Source organism: Macaca nemestrina, chromosome 13, assembly GCF_043159975.1.
Source record: "Macaca nemestrina isolate mMacNem1 chromosome 13, mMacNem.hap1, whole genome shotgun sequence".
Taxonomy (NCBI): domain Eukaryota; kingdom Metazoa; phylum Chordata; class Mammalia; order Primates; family Cercopithecidae; genus Macaca; species Macaca nemestrina.
This window is the reverse complement of record NC_092137.1, coordinates 19750601-19771100: the sequence shown is the minus strand read 5'-3', so window position 1 is coordinate 19771100 and position 20500 is coordinate 19750601. Positions and strand designations below refer to the sequence as shown.

At 47.4% G+C, this 20500-nt stretch overlaps 1 long non-coding RNA gene across 1 annotated transcript in view; it reads left to right on the top strand.

Moving 5' to 3' along the window:
* Positions 1-593: 593 nt before the first annotated feature.
* LOC139358024 (uncharacterized) overlaps positions 594-20500 on the top strand; it is an 87023-nt gene continuing 67116 nt past the window's right edge. Inside the window, exon 1 of the long non-coding RNA XR_011612227.1 lies at positions 594-632. This is a non-coding gene — a long non-coding RNA (uncharacterized lncRNA). The remainder of the gene's footprint in view (positions 633-20500) is intronic.

Below are 20500 nucleotides of genomic sequence, written 5' to 3'. Positions count from 1 at the left end.
GCAGCAGTCAGTGTACTGAGGAGCTGCGTGTGGCCAGGCCAGAGGCCGTGGAGGCAGGTGCAGGTGAGAAGGTGGTGTTTGGAAAGGGATGAAGCCGGTCTAGGGCTTATTGATTGAAAGAAGATGGTGGCAGGCATGTCACCCACCTTCCATACCCTAGTCCTGCAGTCCATCGCGCAGTTGAAGGCATCATTGGCTATAGGAAGATAGCTCAGTCAAGGTCATATAAGTCTCTGCCTTCTATATTCTGGGGATTTCTAAATCTGTAGTTGTGATATTTCCCCAAGTTTCAGAGGCATTGGTTTTTCACAGTGTCCCTCCCTAGCTAATTCCTGGGTAGCATGGGATGTGCTTCAGGAGGGGAAAGGCGCTGGCTGGGAAGGGCAGCTGGCTTTCCAGCTGGGGCCAGCTGGGCTCCAGCCATCAGCCCTAGGCCTGGCCCCTGCATCTAATCACAGCTTCATAATGAGGCCAACGGGGCTGTGTTGTCCAGGGCTGCAGATGGCTTGTGATGTCACCCTTGCAGATGTGGTGATGAGGTGGCCATGGACATTCTTGGTGCTGTATTGGCACTGAGCTGGGAGGGAGGATGGAGCCCATAAGCAAGACAGGGAAGGTTCTCTGCTGAGCAGGTAGAGTAGACTGTGTGTGTGGAGGGCCAGACTGGAATTTGAGAGTCTGGAGACTCCTTAGTGCTCCCTAGCACAGGAGCCCTGCTTGGTTCTCTGCCTCTCTGCTTTTTGAGCCTCATCTTCAACTCTTCCTCCTCCTGGGCTCTGCCTTCCCGAATGGTGCTGGAGCCCAGGCCCACATTCCTGCACAACTCGGCCTGTGCTGTCCTTTCTCAGAGTACCCTTGCTTCTATTCTCTGCCCGCAGGACTCCCCTTCCTCCTGCCCAGAGGTTTGCTGCTGTCTGGAGCTGCCCCACCTCTGAACTTGGTTGCTGTGGTTCACATCTCTCCCACAGGGCTCACTTTACTGCAATTACGAGGACTTCGTCACATCCCCAGACTGAGAACTCCTTGTAGGCAGGTCTTGGGCCTTATTCACCTTGGTATTTCCGGGGCACACAGGGTTCCCAGAGAATGTATTGAGTAAACGAGGGAAAGCAACTACCCTAGTCACGGTGCTTTTGTGTCCCTGCTCTGGGCTTCCTCCAGCCTTGCCCTTTCCCAGGGGACAAGGGACCAAAGCAACTTTCCCAACTGGAGTCTGACCCTAGGTTTCTCCACTGTACTCCTGGTACCAGGGACCCTGGACTCCTCTGCTTCAGTGGCCCTGAGGCCTGCATGGAGTCTCGATGGGGTCTTTCCTGAGCCACCCATGAAGGCATTTCTAAGTCTGAGGGGTGGCAGCATATGAACTGCGCTTGAATGTATGGGCTTAAGGAGGGGTCTATAGACTTATATACGAGGCCCTTCATGGTGTGGGACTCCACTGGAATGGGAGATGGGAGAAGGAGGGGTGGGTCACAGACTTTCACCTGTCCTCTTGCCCCAGGTCCTGAATGAATGAATTCATTCTTAGTGGAGCTGTGTCTCTGGGGATCTGAAAGTGAACACTGGACTGAGGGGTGACTTCAAGGTGGGGATGGATAAATGGATGGGAAGTGGTGTCATCTGGGGCAGACTAGCCTTGATCTTCTGGTCTATTGAGTCTTCAGCTTTAAGCATTCTCACATTCATAGGTAATCTTTATTAATCACCATCCCATGGTTTAGAGCATTAATATGTTTTCATCTTCACGATGGCCCTGGGGGTGGGTACTAGTTTTGTGCCCAATTGACAGAAGAACTGAGGCTCAGGATTACAAGTAAGACCTCCATCTATATGATGCCAACTTCATCTACTCTGTGCATGGCCTGATAGAGGAAAGTCTGCGGTGGATGCCCTCAGCATTGCAGTGCCTCCGAGCCCAGCAGTGGCCCAGGAGCAGGAAAGGCTGAGGCTTGACTGAGAGCTGGCTTTGGGGGCCCTTCATTTTCAGAGGGAGGGTAAATGTCCGATCCCTGAGATTGGAGGACTTGGGGGCCATGGTAGGGGGTGGCGTTCTGACTGGGGCCGGAGTGAGGCAGGATACTGGGCCTGGTGTAGATCTGCAACTGGAATCTTTGGGAGTTGAGAGCTTTTCATTTGTTCGGCTCATCTCACCTGGAGAGTCAGAATGGAGGGTGCTTTCTGCCCCTTAGGCTTAAGGTGGGACCTTTGGATTCTCTCTACATGGGGACGTTCAGTAGCCCAGGATTTTTGCTGCACCGAGGAAGACTTCATAGTAATAATAATTATTATGGTGAATATTTTATTATTATTATTTTACAATGGCCACTAAGCCTGATTAAGGGTGACTCCTAGGTTTTTGGACCCAGGATATATGGATGCTAGTCTAGTATGCTCCTGAATGTCAGAGACATTTCCACAGTCTGCATGCTTGGAGAGCTCACTTCTGTCGAGGCTCAGGGATGTATTGAGAACAAGGAGAGACAGTATAGGGAAGTGGCAGGTTTTAATGCTTCAATATGCTACTTATTCTTTCACTATCAGTGCTGTCTTGACTGGGGCACTCAATTTCTTCAAGCCTCAGTTTTCTTATCTGCTAAAGAAGAATTCTTTCTGGAGGGGCTGTTGTTAGGCTTAAATGATGGCACATGGTTGGTGTAACTTACTGTTAGTTATTCTCATTGTCTGGGATAGTTTCTTGAGCTGTTAAGGGGAAATTGTCCTTAGACGTCAGGCCATCTTCTCCCTTGTAGGGTTGGGGTTTTCTCTTTCAGAGGTACTTGCATGTGGTGGAGTTTGGGGACAGGACAGGATGATCCTGCCTGCTGATCCATCTCCAATGTTTGTTCCGTGAAGGAGAAGGGAGCTTGTGAGAGGGTGGCGGTGCCATCACAAGGCACTGGCTGAAGGTATCGTGGAAAAACTCACATTTTGTTGGGGAGAAAGAGAGCGGGCACAGCACTAAGCTTGCCTAATAACTCTTCGGATCTTGGGGGCTGTTATTCGTTATGTACTTTTTTTTCCCCTTAGAGAGGAAAAGGACGCTGAAGGTGCCAGAGCACTGTCGCGGGCAGGCAGAGATTTACTGCCCTCACTGTTTTCTGGGTTTCCCCCTGTCCTTGTCCAGCCTCTGAGAGCCGCATGGGGCCTGCCCAGCCGCCTGCAGTCAGTGGGTTCAGGCAGGGTGGAGGCAACCCTTTCAGTTTTCAGCAGGCACAGGCGAATGTTTTTGACCATCTTTTCCCCAAGCTCTGTTTAAATATCCACCGAGCTCAGCTGGCCTGGCCCTCGGAACCAGCCATTGTGTTCTTGGTGACTCACTCACACCAAACCTCCCCTGGAAATTCTGGATGAAGTGGGTTCCAGGGACATTTTCAATTTTATTTCCACTGGTAAAACATTTGGTGTTTGCCTCATGCTTCCCTCAAATCCCTGGCTCTCCAGTGGAAACTGCCTCCTGCTAGCGGGAGGTATTGGGGGGTGGGCAGGACTGCTCTCCCTCCCCACACTGGCTCCCATGAACCTAAAGACCAGGAATTCTTTGATGGCTGGGCACTCAATCTCTCAGAGTCTCAGTTTTCTCATCTGTTAAATGGGAATTCTTCCTGGGGGGCATTATTGCGGGCTGTGTCTGATTTGTTCCTTTACTCCAGCACTTGGCAGGGTGTAGCAGGGCCTTGTCTCTTGTCCCTGTAGTGCTTGCCATCTTTTCCACTCAACATCTCACTTGGGTTTACACAACTTGCAGGAAAGGCAGGCTGGGGCCAGCACTGAGTCTCTGGACTCACCTCCTGCTGGGAGCCCTCTTTCCTGGTCCTTTCTTCTCCCTCACTCCTCTGACCCTGGCTCCTGTAGCATCTCTTCCACTGACCCCTCCAAGGCCTCATCCACTGGTCCCTCCAGGGTTTCTTCCACTAGTCCCTCTAGGCAGCTGCTTTGTGCAGCTTTCCTAACCCAAGCCCAGCCTTGGGTGTTTCTGCCTCAACTCCCCTCCATTAGCCTGAGGATTTCCTGTGTCCAGGGCCCAATAGGATCAGCTCCTTTCTCCCTAGCCATTTGCTCTTCAAGATCCTTCTTTTTCCAGGTCCCTTTTTAAAAATAAGGCCCTAAGGGAGAAGAGAGTATAAGTGTGAGAATAAAGTTGGGCAAATTCCTGGAGAGCAGGTGGGGAAGGGGCTGCCAGCTTTGTGTTGACTGATAGAAAGTCCTTCTTTCTGCCAAGCAGATGTCTGACTCCAGGAAGCTTCCGCTAGTGGCCCTGGATCTGTCCTCTGAGGCTCTGAACAAATGTCATCTCTTATTCTACAGAAGCAGTTGTCAGCTGGGGCTCCAGTTCCCTGGGGCACAGTCCAGGGGAAAGCTCTTTTTGGGAGGCTGGGAAGCAGCAGGCTTGCTGTTCCTGGGGTCCCCTCTGGCTAGTCCACAAGGGTCCTCTTCATACTCCTCACGTGACCTCCCTTAGTGCAGGGCTGAAGGAGCAGCTGGCTCCTAGACACTAGCTTCCAGCCTTCTGTGGCATTGCTGTAATTATCTCACTCCCACTTCATCTCTACAGCACCCTATGAGGTTGAGGACACCTTGGCCCAAGGGTGTGCCAGTGACTGATCCAAGGCTAGAGAAGCAGGGAATGGGGAAGCCATCCCAGCACTCTACTCTGCATTCTCAGCCCAGAGCGCTTGATTTTCTTCCTCCTCCTCACAACATACCTCCCCTACTAGACTCATCCAGAGGCTGGGAGAGAGTGGGGGCCCTAGAAGATGAACCCCTTGCTGCCAGGCCCTGACCATGTCTGCCCCCACCTTCTCTTCCTTTGAACTTCTTTTCTGACCCTCATCTCTCCTTAGACTCTAGTTTCGTGTTTGTCTCTTCCACATCACTTTATCAGATTTCAAGGTCTGGAAAGAGCAACACAGTGAGTAAGTTGTCTGGCAGTGCTGTGGGACTTGTGTGACCCAATCCAGATGCCCTCCTCCCGGCTTGAGTCCCCATCCCCACCTGCCCACATTCTGAGTGCTTGAAATCAGTGTGCGTTCCGGCGGCATCGCCTGTGACCTCTTTTGCTTTGCAGGAGGCTTGGGGAGACCACGTCATAGGGGCTGGGGCAGAGAGCTTGTGGCCTCCCCAGCATCCTCTGTCTTAGGTCACTCTGTCCTCCCTAAGCCCCTTTTTTTCAGGAAGCTCCTGTTAATATGTTCCATTTCTTATATCAAGCAACTGTCCTGCAGTGTTGTTGGTAATTCATGGGAACGGCTGTTATTTTTGGAGGCTGGAACTTACGAAGACTAGCCTAACACCAGCTGCTTTCTTTTTTTTCTTTTTTTCTTTTTCAGCTTTCCTCATATTATTGTAAAAATTACAGAAAAATATTTGGCTCGTCATGTTCAACAGTATATATGGCTGATTCCCTGTCATTGTGTTAATCCTAGAAAAATAAACGTTTTGGCATCTTGCAGATTTTCCCTGGGTGGAGGGGAATGTGGGCTTCTCTGTGTCTTGAAGGCCGTTAAATGTCTTTCTCCATAGCACTGTGCCTAGGAAGATGCAGGGGATTAATTGGACTGGGTCGGCATTAAACATTGCAGTGTCTTGGTTATGACTGAGGGTTGGGGTAGTTAGAAGCTGTACAGAATCCTTGGGGACTGCACACTGGGAAATGATGGCCTTGAAGACCTAGGTTCAAGGCTGGAATGGGGAACTCAGTTGAGGTGGGGAATGCAGCCAGACTTATTTGAACAGGAGGAGAGGAGTCTGGCTGCACTTCTGAAGGTGCAAGGAATGTCAGTGATAACAAGATCCCCAAGGGGCAGTTCAGCTGATACAGGCCATGCTATGGTGATTTTTGCTGAAACTTTGAAGCAGTCTCACATTCTTTCTTTGATCAGGGCTGTGAGATAGGCAGAGCAGGTGCGACCATGTCCATTTTATGGATGAGAAATGGAGGCTCAGGAAGGAAGAATCACTGGCCTAAAGCCACAAAGGGACTTGGAAGTCAAGTAAGGAAGGAAGTGAGGCCTCATAATTTTGAGGCCAGCCTTCTTCCCTCCTCACATCCTCTACCATTTATCTGTATGTCTGGCCATTCGTACCCCATTAAGGGAGTGTGTTACCCCATTTTCTCTACTCTTGGAGGCACAAGCAGATAGCTGTGTCTTGGTGAGGTTAATTGTCCCAGCAGATACTGGTCTCCTTTTAGCATCTGCCTTGCCTACTCATGAACTAGCACCTTCTTTAAATGACAGGTGCCCCTAAGTGCCAAAGCCTGGGCCGCCCCCAGCTACCCCTGGACTTGGTGGGAGCTTGGCCCTTTGAAGCCTACAGCCCAGCCTTCTTTCAGCACAGCCCGGAAACATAACTCTTATTTCCTGGCTCCTTGGTCTGTCCCTTTGAAGGCAAAATTGCTGTTTTCCTCCTCGAGGATCATCTGAACCAAAGCTGTATTTCAGTTTATTGACTTGGCTTGAACAGAAAACCACAGGTGGGGAAAACACAACCTTCCCGGCTCAGGGCCCATTCCTTTGGGAAAATGGGGAAGGAAAAACTGGCCTTTTCATGGCCACCATCCTTCTGCCATGAAGGAAGTTATTGCCAGGTCTGAAAACTGACCCAGACTTTCCTTGGAGCCATTTGTGGCTCACAAAATTGCAAGAGTTTCCTTCAATTGGTTGTAATGTTCCTTGGAATTTACAGTCTGGGATGTTCCCCAGGGCACTTTTCTCTTGCAGGATCCCCACATGTGATCCTCACATTGTCCAGGGGAGCAGGGCCAGGGAGAGGCAAGAATGGGCATATCGGGCCTCTCTCCAGTTATCTGTGGGATTGTGCAGGGGTCTTCACTGTGTGTTCTCAGTGTTCTGGGAGTTTTGAACTTGGCTTCTAATTCAATTGGCCATTTCCAAATTATTTTGTTTCTGTGGCAATAGGCAGAGCTCATTCACTGGGTTAGGAGGAGGCTTAATGGCGGGGAGTGATGAATGCTTTGGGAACATCCATTTGTTTTCATCCATCTCTCAGTCATTTACCTCTGAATTCGTTCACTGTGTTCTTTCATTCCTTTTCCTTCCTTTCTTCCTTCCCTCTCTAATCATCCATCTACCCATCCATCCATGCATGCATAAATTCATCTCCTACCCATCCATCCATCCCACCATGCATCCAATCTCCATTTTTAAGAGCCATTTCCAACCAGTTGGCACAGATACACACTAGTTTACAGAATATGTATACTCAACCATATCTATTACTTAAATCACTTCAAAATATGTAACCTTAATTTTCTTACTCTTTAGGTCACATTTTTCTGGAGCATAAATTTTAACCCAGAAACGAATTGATCAGGTTTTCCTTTGTCATTAGGAAGACCATGTTGAAATGTCATTTTATAAAAAGGCCATTTTGAAATGTTGCTAAGAAAGCCTTACCCACGGTTCTTGGCTGACAATCGTTTATACTTTAGTTTACAAGTATTTCATTCTTCCTTCTGGATTCTAAGAATGGCTGCAGGGCCTTGGCCTGACTCTCCAGTTTGATGACTATCAGCCCCCAAAACGTACTTCAACTTCTTGTCATAATGTTTTACTTCTGGCCCCCAGAACAACATATACCCTTTCATGCCTTCATACCTTTACATATGCTGTGCCCACCACCTGGAATGCCCTCATTCATCTTATTCATATGCTGAGCTCCTTGCCACCCTTCAAACATCATCTTGGATGCCACCTCCTCTGTGAAGCCTTCCTTGGGACCTCCAGGCAGTGTGAGAGTCGCTTTTGTGTTCTTATTGCTCCTGTTACACTGCATTCATTTATCTGTGAGCTTCTTGAGGGTAGGAATTGGGTCTTGGTGTTTTTCTTATCTCTTCCATTAAGAATAAATCTGTACAGACTAAAAGCAAGTCAATTTTAATGGAGACTGGGAAGATAATGGATCTCAATAAAAATTTTATTCTTAAATCCAACAAACATGCTCTTTGCAGAATGTTGCTTTGAGTCTGATGTTACCTGGCAAGTATTCCAAGTGTGAGTGGGCACCTTGTGGATCCTGGGAAGGCTGTGAGGCCAAGGCCTCTCTCTTTACTCAAGGAATTTACTGCCGGGGAATTGAAGCTGTGGCTGACAGAAGTGCCAGTACTTCTGAATTGTAGCTGACAATTTAATGCACAGCAAATGCACTAAGAACAGCATCTAGAATTTCCTGATTTTGATGATGATAAAAGTCAAAGAAAAGCCATCAAAATAGCCTTGGCTTACCCCACACTTCCTTTACTCAAGGCGGCACCTTTGCACTAAACCACTCTGAATGAGCTGGGGACCTGGCAGGAACAGATGGAAGTAACTGTGGAGAGTTTAATGGGGTGCCTATTTTCAAAGTGTAAGAAGAGCAAGGGCCATTAGAAAGGGATGATGAAGCTCTCAGGGGGCGATGGGTGGCAGGGGTGGAGAGTTGCAGCCGTACCTATACTTGCAGCTGTGTGGCTCAGGAGAGGCTGCCTGGGAGGAGCTGGGCAAGTGGCCTGGTCTTACTCACCTCCTGCCCTCTGCTACAGTGCCAGCACCTTCCACTGGCCAGACCCAGCTGGAGGACAAAGGGCAAGGGAGCCCATTCATCCAGCCCCAGGTTGGCCTCCAGGCCAGAGAACAGTGGAGGGTGGGTCCAAGGGGTAAACAAAGCATCCAGGATGAGCTCTCTGCACATGTGCAGTGCCCACCTGGCCATCTGCCCATCAGCATGCCATCTGCAATGAGCAGACTTACTCCTAAGCACCATCTGTGCCCTACAGGGGCCCTAGGTACAAGGTTTGCTTTTGTGGGTCCATGTAGGGCTTTGAGGATGGGCTGTTATATAGGCTGGTAGAGGTTAGTAACTTCCCAGAAGGACACATTGCTTGACTGGCTGGGCAGTGGCCGTAGGAACTGTTATTTTTTATTCATTGCCTTTTCCAGGAGATGCAGCCGGGGGCGTTAGCCTCAGGAATCAGGAGGGGTAGGATGGTAGGAACAGACAGCTTGGCCAAAGAGATGGAGGTCAAGGGATTCTCTTCATAGAAACTCTTTGGCATGCTCAGTAACCTCCAGGCATGTACGAATTGAAGGAGAATGACCTGCTCTCAGCCTGGATGTACGGGGGCTGAGAGGAAAGAAGCTGTGTGGTTTAATTAAGGTATAGAAGCTTTGGGGTTAGATAGACCTGAGCTTAAATCTTGGCTCCAATGCTTAACTTTGAACAAGTTGCTTAACCTTTCTGAGCCTCAGTTTCCACAGCTTTAAAACAGAGATGACAATTCTGACGCTGCAGGCCTATGGTAGGGCCTAGAGAAATACATGCACAATGACTACTCAGTGACTGACATGTGGATTTCTATTAAATATTAAACACTCATTCAAGCAAAACTGACTACCTAATCTTATGCCTACCTTGATCCATGATCTCTCTGAAACATCCTTGCTTTTGGCCTCCCCTAGGTGAATGACCTCGGGAGAAACTAAGGCAGCTCAGGAGTTATGACAATGTTTAGGCCCAAAAATGGACTTGTTTTTAACTTTCCCACAAGGCACACTTACTAGAAAAAGTTGCGGAAAATTCGATGCTTGGTTTACAGTCCCAAGAACATGAAAAAGCTCTTCTGCCAGTTAAAAAAAAAAAGATGGATGTTGTTTCTTGGAGAAGGAATGTCGTACAGTGGCTCAGGAGGAGACAGTGAGTCAGACGTGCTGAGAGCCGGGCCAGGCTGTCCCCTCGGTCTGGCCTCTGTGAGTCAGCACTGCCCACGAGACCTGGCAGGCAGAGTGCCCAGAGGGCTGCAGAGCCAGGTGTGGTCCCTGGCGCGTGCAACAGCAGCTGGATGGTCCTATCACCCTCTCTGAGGACATCAGAGAATGTGTTCTTATGTCAGTATTGTCAGCTGTGGCCAACTTGGCCAGTTGCTGATAGGATCACGCCCCTCCTCTCTTTTTTTCTGTATAGGGTCCTATTTCTAGATTAAACTCTCAACTTTCCTGTCCTACTTTAACCACACATTCCTACAGCTGACCCAGAAGTTTTTCTCCCACTTTTTGTCTTTGGGGACCTGTTGGTGGTGGCATTTGGTCTAGCAGAGGTTGAGTGGAAGAGAATGTTCTATTTTGGGGGCTTGAATGGTGAACAGTGAATGTACCTGCAGGACAGCCTTCCAGCTGTCCCAAGGGTTCCAGACTATAGAAAATCAGGATGCAGAAAGCCAGATATTGAAGTGATGAGAGGGAGAATGCCTTGATGGTTGACAAGATGTCTGGGCAGCCTTGACAAGGGAGGGTCTTCCCAAGTAGGCTGTGGGAGGTGGATGCAGCAGGGAGGGCAGGCTATTGGGGATCTGGTTCCAGGCCAGACTTACTGGCTGTGTGGCTTCAATATGGAGGTTGACCTCTCTGACCCTGGTGCTCCTCATCTGCAAAATGGGGTAAATAGTTCTTATCTCGCAAGGTTTTGTGATGATTACCTTCAATAAAATAGTTTATGTAAAAGTACATTGTGATCTACAAATTTAAAAAATAAATGTTGGATATTACTACCATTAGATAGGAAAGATCAGAGAATAAGTGGCTTGCCGGAGGTCACACGGCTGGTATAGTGAGAGCCAGGACCCAAACAGAAATCTCTCCTTTCCTTTGTTCTGTGTTGTTTCAGTTTTTTTTTCCATCTGCGTGGAAGTCACTCGCAGAGTGTTTTAATTAGCTGGTGGCTTGGCTCACGGTGTGGGTCTTTGTGGGTTAACTGGGGGCGTTAGCCTCTCTGGCATGCAGCTTCTAGAAGTGGGCAGGTGTTAGCGTGGCCTTCGAGAGGCCTGCCATGGGCAGGGGGTGCTGTGGCTCTGGGAAGAACTGTACTCCAGAGGTGGATTTCAGCTGTGAGTGCTGACTTGCCCCTTCCCAGTGCCCTGCAGCTGGGATCTGCTGGTGGAGCTGGGATCTGGGGGGGTGGCCATGTCTGCCTAAAGGCAGGTTTGGAAACTGCTTCATGAAAACTCCCAGCATGGCATGGTGGCCCTGATGGTGGTGGCAGGCTCAGCCATTTGCATAGCATCAGATGGAAATGTCTGGATGAGCTGTCTGGAACCCTGGGGGCTGGCTGTCCCCTGGAGGCATGGTGCTGTGTGGGCAGAAGGTTCACAGAGTGTGCTCCTGCCTGGTTCCTTGCACTCCCCCGAGTCAGGTGAGAGCACTTATATTTCCATAAGCACTGGAGGTAAACAACCTGGGACAGGGACTGGGGTTGTGGGGAGGAGCAAGCCACCAGGCTTTCTCTAGGGCTGAGTGAGGCAGTGTGCCTTTTTCCCAGGGTAGAGACGAGTTTCTGTCCTTGGTCCACGCACAACCTCCTTTATACCAATGGCTATTCTCTGGTCTTGCCTCCAGGCTTTTGCTCTGCAGGGAGCCCGCCTTTGGGCTGCCCTCTGTACTCCTTCCCTATCCAGGTCCTGTGCAGCGAAGGAGCATGGGCTCTGGAATGAGATGCACTTGAGTTCAAATCCTATCTTTGACATTAACAGACCAGGCTACCAGAGAACTTATCTCGACCTCAATTTCCTTATCAGTAAAATGGAATTCATACTTCCTATCATCTAGGGTTTTAGTAAGGATGAGAGATAATGCATTTATATTGCCCAGTGCCCAGTAGATGCACAATAAACAGTAGCTGTCATCTTTGTCATCCAAGGCCCAACCCCAGTGTTGCCTCCCTATGAGCTCGTCTGAGACTGGCTCTACCACCTCCCTTTCTCTGACCTGGATTCCCTGTCCCAGGACTGCAGGACCTCTACCCTGGTCACACCTTATTGTTCCTATTCCTAATTCCTCTCCCTTGTCCCTACCCCGGAACCTTGTTCCCTTCCATCATAGCACCCATTATGCTGTTTTTGACTCTTTAGTTTCTGTACAAGTGCTGGAGTTATTTTATTCATGCCAGTTGGGGAAACTCTGTGGGTCAGGAGGGGCCCAGTCAGTGGCTCCCTGCTCTGCTGTAAAAACTGTGTTCTCTATGGAACTGAGCTTCTGACCAGCAGCCAGGTCATTTAGGATCGCGGAACCCAGGTGGTCAGAGCAGGGTCACTTCAGAATCTGGCTGATCCCTTTCCTGGGGACCTTCAGAGGAAGAGAGGGGACTGAGTGAGGTCCCCACACCCATTTCAAACAGGACACTTGGTGTGACTGAAGAAAGGGACCCCCTAAACCAGAGCTTAGAGCATGTAACAACTCATGGTGGGTTAGCATAGAGCCAGGGCTAGAACCTAGCTCAAATAGTATTACCCCTTAATTTCCCCAGTCCTTTCATTCTCATGAGATTCCCTTTCCAGTAAATGTGAGTTGAATGCACAGATGTACAGATGAACAGTTGCATGGATGGAGCTTCCAGGGAGACATAGATTGGGGAGTCAAGTAGGCCTGGGTGCATAGAGACAGAGTGATTCCACATGGTCATACATGGAAACCCCATATTCTATCCTCACACTGTTTCAACTCAGTTCCGTGAGCAATCCAGTGGGATGGGGTGAAGCAGGGGTTTGCAGCCAGAGAAGTAAGGTGGTTGGATCCACGTTTCAGAAGCATCCCTTTGGCCAGGCTGGAACAGGTGGGTTGGAGCAGCAAGGACGAAGGGACTCTTGAAGGAACATGGAGGAGGGAGGATGCAGCCTGGGTTGTTCCATGCACTTCTGGATGCTGCTGGCCGACCCCCCAAGGGTGGGAGCCTTAGTTAGGCCTGCCTGTGCTGCCTTCAGGTGAGATGTTATCAGGGTTGCAGTGAAGGCTGGGTCTTGTTTCCAGAGGCAGGACCACAGTCAAGGCCAATACTCCGTTACCAACTGGGAGCTTGGCATTGCTGCTCCCATACCACAGTGGAGCCTTCAGCCTTTCCCACTGCCTCTGCTCCTTCCCAGGACTAGAGCTTGGTCTGCAGGACTGCTCCATTCCATGATCAAATGAAATGTCTCACTGATGGTTCTGAAACAGAGCTTAGGCATGGGAGCATGAGACCAAAGGCCTCTATTCTACCCCGATGGGCTGGAAGATCTTGAGTCCAGTTTCCTCACCTGCAAAACTGTTGGAGATCTGGACTCAATCAGATAGACATGCATCAAAGCTGGCTATGTGTGAGTCACAGTGGGGGCTATGAAGGTGTAAAGGGTGCTAGCTCTCAAAGAAGTTTTAGTTTGATGGAGCAGATTTAAAGAGAACATAGATTTCTATGGTACAAGGCAGAATTGCATCGCAGAGATGTAGAAATGTAGCATTATGGGTTCTCAGATAGGAGAGATCACACTCTGCTGAGCTAACCAAGGAAAGCTTCCCAGAGCAGATAGCATCAGGAGGTGAACTGATTACAGCAGACAAGGGGGCCTGGAATTCAGGCAGAGTGTCTACCATGAACTGAAGTAGGAATTGAGTGATGTGTGTGTGGCAGGGAGATAAGAACAGGGTATGTAGGTACTTTCAGCTACCTGATACCAAGCTGCCATTTGTAAATTAGCTACAGTTTATTGGAAGCTTACTAGGGACAGGTAATGACTCTACAAGGCATTCATAGCATTGCCTCTGTTTTACAGACAAGGAAACTGAGATTGAATGAGTTTAACTTGTTCAACATCCCATTACTGCTAATCTGCAAAACTTGGATTCTAACCCAAGTCAATTTGATCGAAAGTCTGTCTCCTTAACCGCTCTGCCCAAAGTTCCTTATAACTTTAAATTTTTGCTTCTTTTCTTCTTTCTGCATCCAAGGTCCTTTGTGAGTTGGTCCTTTCCAGCTTTCCAAGATGCCTTCATTTGCTTTGTTACACACACATTCTGTTCCTGTGCAACATCTGTGATCTCCCTTCAGATTTTTGCACATCCCTGGGGCAAAACACATGGACCTGAGGAACAGCAGAAGTCAAAGGGACACATTTGCCCATATTGTGCATTGGCTGGACATCCAGCTCCTATGAGATGACTGGGACCTGCACTTCTCTATGGGCATCCCACACCCTTACCTCCCATCTCGGCTGGACAGGCATTCAGAGCCCGTTATGGATGGGTTGGATGGATGGGTTAAAGATGCTATTTCTGACAGTGGTGTTCTGGCCATTTCTATAGTTCTATAGTTCTGACCTGGAGCTGGGAGCACAGTAAGAACTCGGTTGTTGAGTGTTGAGTGAATGAATGAGGGGTAACTCAACTGCCCACCATTGCTCTTTCAGCAGGGTTACTGTACTGGAAACAGGTAAGTCTTCCCTCTGCTGGCTTTCTTTACAGCAAGTTCCATGTGTTTAGTTGGTGTCATATTTCCTAGGACAGCTGGGGACCCCCTGAAATGATATTCTCCTTCAGTAATACGGTTTAATTAATTAATGAATCAACCACCCAATTCTTCCAATAGATAAGTATCAACACCTACCATGTACCCATCACTCTTTTATCCACTCCATGATGGATACATCCTTGCCCTCATAGGGCTTACATTCCAGTAAAGTTAAGACCCATTTATTATAGATACTCCTTGGATCCATAAATGTCTGTTGACTGATTTATCCTTATGTAATATGTTAAGCTAGAAAATATTTAAAGTTCTATTGCACTCATAACCTTTGAACCACCTGATTATCGGTCCATTTTAGAGAGAACATTTACCCAAGTACTAAATCATCAAAACTCTTCTGAACAGTTTTCTTGTTCAGAAATCCTGGACCCTCCCCTAACATCTGTGATTCATACCGCTTGTTTCATGTACAGCAGAGATTCCTGCTGAAGATTGCAGGATGGTTAAACTTGGCACCAATTGATGTACATGTTAGGGCTTAAACCTCAATACCGCAAGGCCATAGCAGGGAAAATCCATTAGCATATTCATGATTTCTGTGCCTTCTATTTATAGATCTATTGTCAAAGCTAATGATTTTTCAGCTTTCACAGAACTCCCTCACTTATCAAGGATTTCTGCTGTAAAATAAGAATGTGTGAAATCCAAACATATTCTCATTATACTTAGACACTCATATCTTCAGAAACGTAGGTATTTCTGAAGTCTGAAAAAGATTGCTGGGAAACAGAAACCCACATTCACGACTTGCTCATGGTTCTTCTCTACATTTCACAATTGTTTGGTCTTTAACCAAGCAGTACAGAGGTGTGACTATGAAATCAGAAATCTGCTTTTCATGTGTGGTTTGGATAAACTTCCTTCTGCTGTAAAGTCATTATATTTTTAATTTAATTATCCCCCTAGGCAGCTAAGAGGTGGCGAAGGCATCCGGGTTTCACATGGTCTAGTTGGCTTTGTTCTCTGGCAAGCGTGAAGTTGAGGCTGAGGGGCTGCTTTGGACCCTGGCAGCAGTCAAGGGTCTGAATATCAAGGTGCTTTCTGCTTCTTGATGTGAGCTGTGAAATAGTTCATGGGGCTTTATATGTAACATTGGGGGCCCTTTTTTAAAAGAACAAAAATATCCTGTCTTCACCGCCTCATTTTACTAGTTTGGGTCTGCCTGTGTTGGATTGCACATGCCCACCCAGGTGCTGGGTGACTTGCTCAAAGTGAGGTCTCAGCTCCCACCCTAGCTGTTGGCTAGAAGCATATCTGGATTTCTTGTTCTTTCTCTGAGTGGGGCTCCAACATTTGCAGCTGATGTGTTTGGAGTAAAAATGTTTACAGGCCCAGAGGAACATTAGCAACATTGCAAATGCTTTTTATTAAGACAAAAAAATGAAGCTGAATTATAATTGTGTGAATAGAAGAGAGTGTGAAAGTCTTTTATCCCTAGGGTCTTGAGGACTCAGATCTTTCTGTTTTGCTTTCTATATATATGACTGGAAGCAGGAGCTTAGTTCCTATTTAGGGAAATTGCTGATGCTAATACAATTTGATGTTTATGAGCTTCAGAACCATAAAATAGATACAAAAGAAATTCTTTGGGTGTTTTGCAGAGAATATGGTCCAGAGATGATGAAAAAGACTTCTTGGAGGAAGTTTTTGGTGGGTTTGGAGGATGAATAAGAGCTCAGCCGTCAGCAAAGGGAGATGGCTTTGATGGCGGAAGAGAATTCCTGGTAAAAGGACTAGGAAGGAAGTCTGATGGGGCTGTAGTACAGGGTATATGCTGGGGGCAAGTGGGTCTCCAGCATATGAAAAAGTGGGTTGAGCTGAGACTGTAGAGAGTTTTACTAACGAGTATATATGAAATTTGTAATGGCAATGGAGAGCCTTTGGGCTTTTGTTTGAGAGCCTAGGGTTTTTTTTTTTTTTCTGTGTGTGTGTGTGTGTGTGTGCGTGTGTGTGTGTGTGTGTGATGGAGTCTCACTCTGTCATCCATTCAGGCTGCAGTATAATGGCACAGTGTTGACTCACTGCAACCCCCGCCTCCTGGGTTCAAACAATTCTCCTGCCTCTGCCTCCTGAGTACCTAGGATTACAGGCACCCACCATCATGCCTGGCTGATTTTTATATTTGTAGTAGAGACGGGGTTTCACCATGTTGGCCAGGCTGGTCTCGAATTCCTGACCTCATGATCCGCCCACCTCTGCCTCCCAAAGTGCTGGGATTACAGGCGTTAGCCACCATGCCTGGCTGCCTAGGTTTTAAAATAACAATTTGTTTGATATCCCTTAGATGCTGTTGCCATCTAAGGTGACTTTGCTATCTGTTGGGACCTAGAGTACAAATTACACAGGGGGCCTGCCAGACTCAACATCAAGGAATCCTTGCTTGGACACCGAGGTTGGGCTCATATGGTCAGCTGGGTCTACCTGCATTGGAGTTTCTACCATGGCAATACCTGAGTGAGTGAGTGACTCTGGGCAATCTCTCAAGAGGATAAGCCAGCCAAACCCAACTGGTGATGTGGGTGGAATGTATTCAGAGTTATTGACAATGACATTGGCATCTTTGTCATTTCTAATGCTGTGTAGTGACAGCATATAACTCAGTGGTGGCCACGGACGCCGCCTAGCATAGGGTGTCTGGAGCAGAGCCTTAGCCCTTGTCCTGCATGTTCTTCTCCAGGCTTGCCACATGCTGGAGTGTAACTGTCCACACAGCTGGCCGGAGCCATTCTCAGGCTTTATTACTTTTCTCTGGGTCTTTTCTAAATTCCTGCTCTTCCATCATGTTTGGGTGAGTATAGGAAATAGCAGAAAAGCTGATAGGACAGACAGATGTGCTGGATATCTGGAGACTGGCAGGAGAACCCCTTAGCTTCAGTTTCCTGAAGGACTTCCAGAACCTGTGTAATGTCCCTGAGAGGCCACCTTCGCTGCCGACCCTGCTCCTAGTTCCAACACCTTGGTGGGCTGCTTGATGTGGAGCTAAGTCAGTGGCTGCCAGCCCCTTCATTCCCAGGCCTATAAAATCTCTGCAGCCAAGTCATTTGCATTCCCACATCAAGAACAGTCACATTACTGAGCAATAACCCCAAAGTGTAAGGTTTATCTTACGGAGTCCAGGCTCATGTCTGAGCGCCTTAACCTGGGCTTGGGCAATGTGAGGAGTAGGTGGAGCCAGGGTCTGGGTATGATGTTCAAAGTGGTGCTAATTCCAACCTGGGTTTTGTTTAGTTTGGTTAGACTCTGAGATGCATTTTGATTAAATTGGAAACTGTTTGTAGCACTGTTTGTATAGGAAAAGGGCCTGTGTGGGATTTTTTAATGCCCTAACTTACTCATAAACCGCTGTGTGGGGAAAAGTAGTTGTTTTATTCATGAAATAATCAACCCTGGTATAGTAGAAAGATCACTAGAGTGGGAATGCAAACTGCTGGGCTCTTGTTCCACAGCCACTCACTTGCTAAGTGACCTTGTACAAGCTGGTTTTAGATTTCCCGTCTGTAGAGCTAGGTAGTTGGACTGGATGAGATCTGAGGTCATCTCCAATTTTAAGCAACAACACTTGAAATTTCCTCCCAAGATAAACTCAGAAGCAGCAGGAAGGTATTTTTAATGTCCCCTTCCCTACTGGAGTCAGGTTTGGATGTGGTGACCAAACAACCCTGGCGTCAAATACTCTGTCACTCACCAGATCACATATTAGAAAGTGTGTTCCCACTGCCAGTTCCAGAAAACAAACACCAATAATCACACATGCGTAGAGCAATCCAGCCATTTCTTTTGGAGATGGAAGTGAAACTCTCCCAACTCTCTCTTTTGTAAATGAAGGATAGCAGAGAGATAACTCTTTTTAAGAAGCATAATAATTAAATATTAAACTGTATTCTGTAATAACCACTTAAGGGACCAAGACAGGGAACAAAAAGCAAAAGAGGGGAATAAAGAGGAGAGAGGCACAGCGAGAGAGTAGAAGGAACTGGATACACCTAGTTCAATTCAACCAACATTTACTGAGGCTAGAGAAGATTCATGTTCTCAGAGCAACATAATAGTTGTTGATATGGTTTGGTTCTGTGTCCCCACCTAAATCTTATCTCGAATTGTAATTTCCACGTGTCAAAGAAGGGACGCGTAATCCCCATGTGTCAAGGGAGGAAGGTGACTGGATCATGGGGATGGGTCCTCCATGCTGTTCTTGTGCTAGTGAGTGAATTCTCATGAGATCTGATGGTTTTATAAGTGTTTGGAAGTTCCTCCTTTGTTCTCTCTCTCCTACCACATTGTGAAGAAGGTGACTGCTTCCCCGTTTGCCATGATCATAAGTTTCCTGAGGCCTCCCCAGCCATGCGGAACTGTGTGTCAATTAAACCTCTTTCCTTTATAAATTACCTAGTCTCAGGGAAGTTCTTTATAGCAGTGTGAAAATGGACTAATACAAATGTAAATATACGTATTTTTTTCTTGCAACTACAGTTGTCCCTTGGTATACTCAAGGACTGATTCCAGGACCCTGGAGTATACCCAAATCCACATATACTCAAGTCCCTCCGTTGGTCTTATGGAACCTCCATATACAAAAACGTTGGCCCTTTGTATATGCAGGTTTCACATCTTGTGAATACTCTTATTTTCAGTCTGTGTTTGGTTGAAGAAAAATCCACATATAAGTGGAACCACACGGTTCAAACCCATGTTGTTAGAGGGTCAACAGTATGGGCTTTCTTTCAGGACATCAGTCCAAGGACTGCAGTTTTCTCTTGGACCAGGGCTACTTTGTTGTTATGTAATTCCTGGTGGAGTGGGACCACTTTAGGTTCTGTGTGAGGTTGATCAGATTTCTAGCCTGGTCATGGGGGAACTTTGACAAATGCTTGTCACCCCAGGACAAGTAGTCACGGCCAAGGGAGTTGGATGAACACAGAATCCATTGTTGCTGCTTTCCCCCAAGAAGGTTTGGAAAGGGAGATATTTGAAAAATCCTGCTCTGTTCCATGGTGGAGAAACTGGCAGATACTACCTTGGCTAGGGGACCAAGTTCAAATCATGAGAGGTAAGTCATGTTGACAGCATGTAGCCTCACTGGCTATGGAGAGGAAGGCACTTCACTTCCGTGGTATTTTTCCTCCAAAACCTATAGCCTCAGTCTAATCATGAGATAAACATCAGACAAGCCCAAATTGAGGGGTACTCTACAAAATACCTGACCGGGGTGTCCCAAAACTGTCAAGGACATAAACAGCAAGGAAAGTCTGAGAAACTGTTACAGACCAGAGGAACCTAAGAAGACACAAGGTTTTTTTTTGCAAAGTGAACCCTGAGTTGGATCCTGGAACAGAAAAGGGACATTGGAAAAACTGGTGAAATTTGAAGGAAAAAAAGCTTATTGTAGCCAATCAATGCTAGTTTTTAGTTTTGATGAATATATTGTGGAAATGTAAGAATATTAACAACAGGGAACATTGGCAAATTCCATGTACTACCTTTGCACTTTTTCTGTAAGTTTAAAATTATTTCAAAATAAAAACATTTATTAAAAACGCAAAGCACCTGCTTTGTGGTGAGTTTGTGTGTCCCCGTGGTGCAGCATTCAGCCCTTTGCATGCCTCTCACTTTTCCACTCCTTACAGAATGAAGAGGACTCTCCTTTCCCTGGAAGTCCCCTTAGCAGGACTCCATTATCGAGGGTACCAAGTCAGTTTGCTCTTGGAAACACATGGCTTCTTTTCTTAGAAAACAGATGTAAAGACGGTGCAGTGGCTCACGCCTGTAATCCCAGGACTTTGGGAGGCTGAGGTGGGCAGATCATGAGGTCAGAAGATCTCCTGATCACGAGGTCAGGAGATTGAGACCATCCCAGCTAACACGCTGAGACCCCATCTCTACTAAAAATATAAAAAATTAGCTGGGCTTGGTGGCGGGTCCTGTAATCCCAGTTACTTGGGAGGCTGAGGCAGGAGAATCACTTGAACCCAGGAGGCAGAGGTTGCAGTGAGCCAAGATCACGCCACTGCACACTAGCCAGGGAGACAGAACGAGACTCCATCTCGGAAACAAACAAACAAACAAAAAAAGTGTAAAATGTCTCATTATGAAACTCTCATATACAAACCTCATGATTAAATGGTTTACCAAAGGAACTGGGTTTGGATGGACTGAGTGTCAGTGAATCGGCAACAGAAAC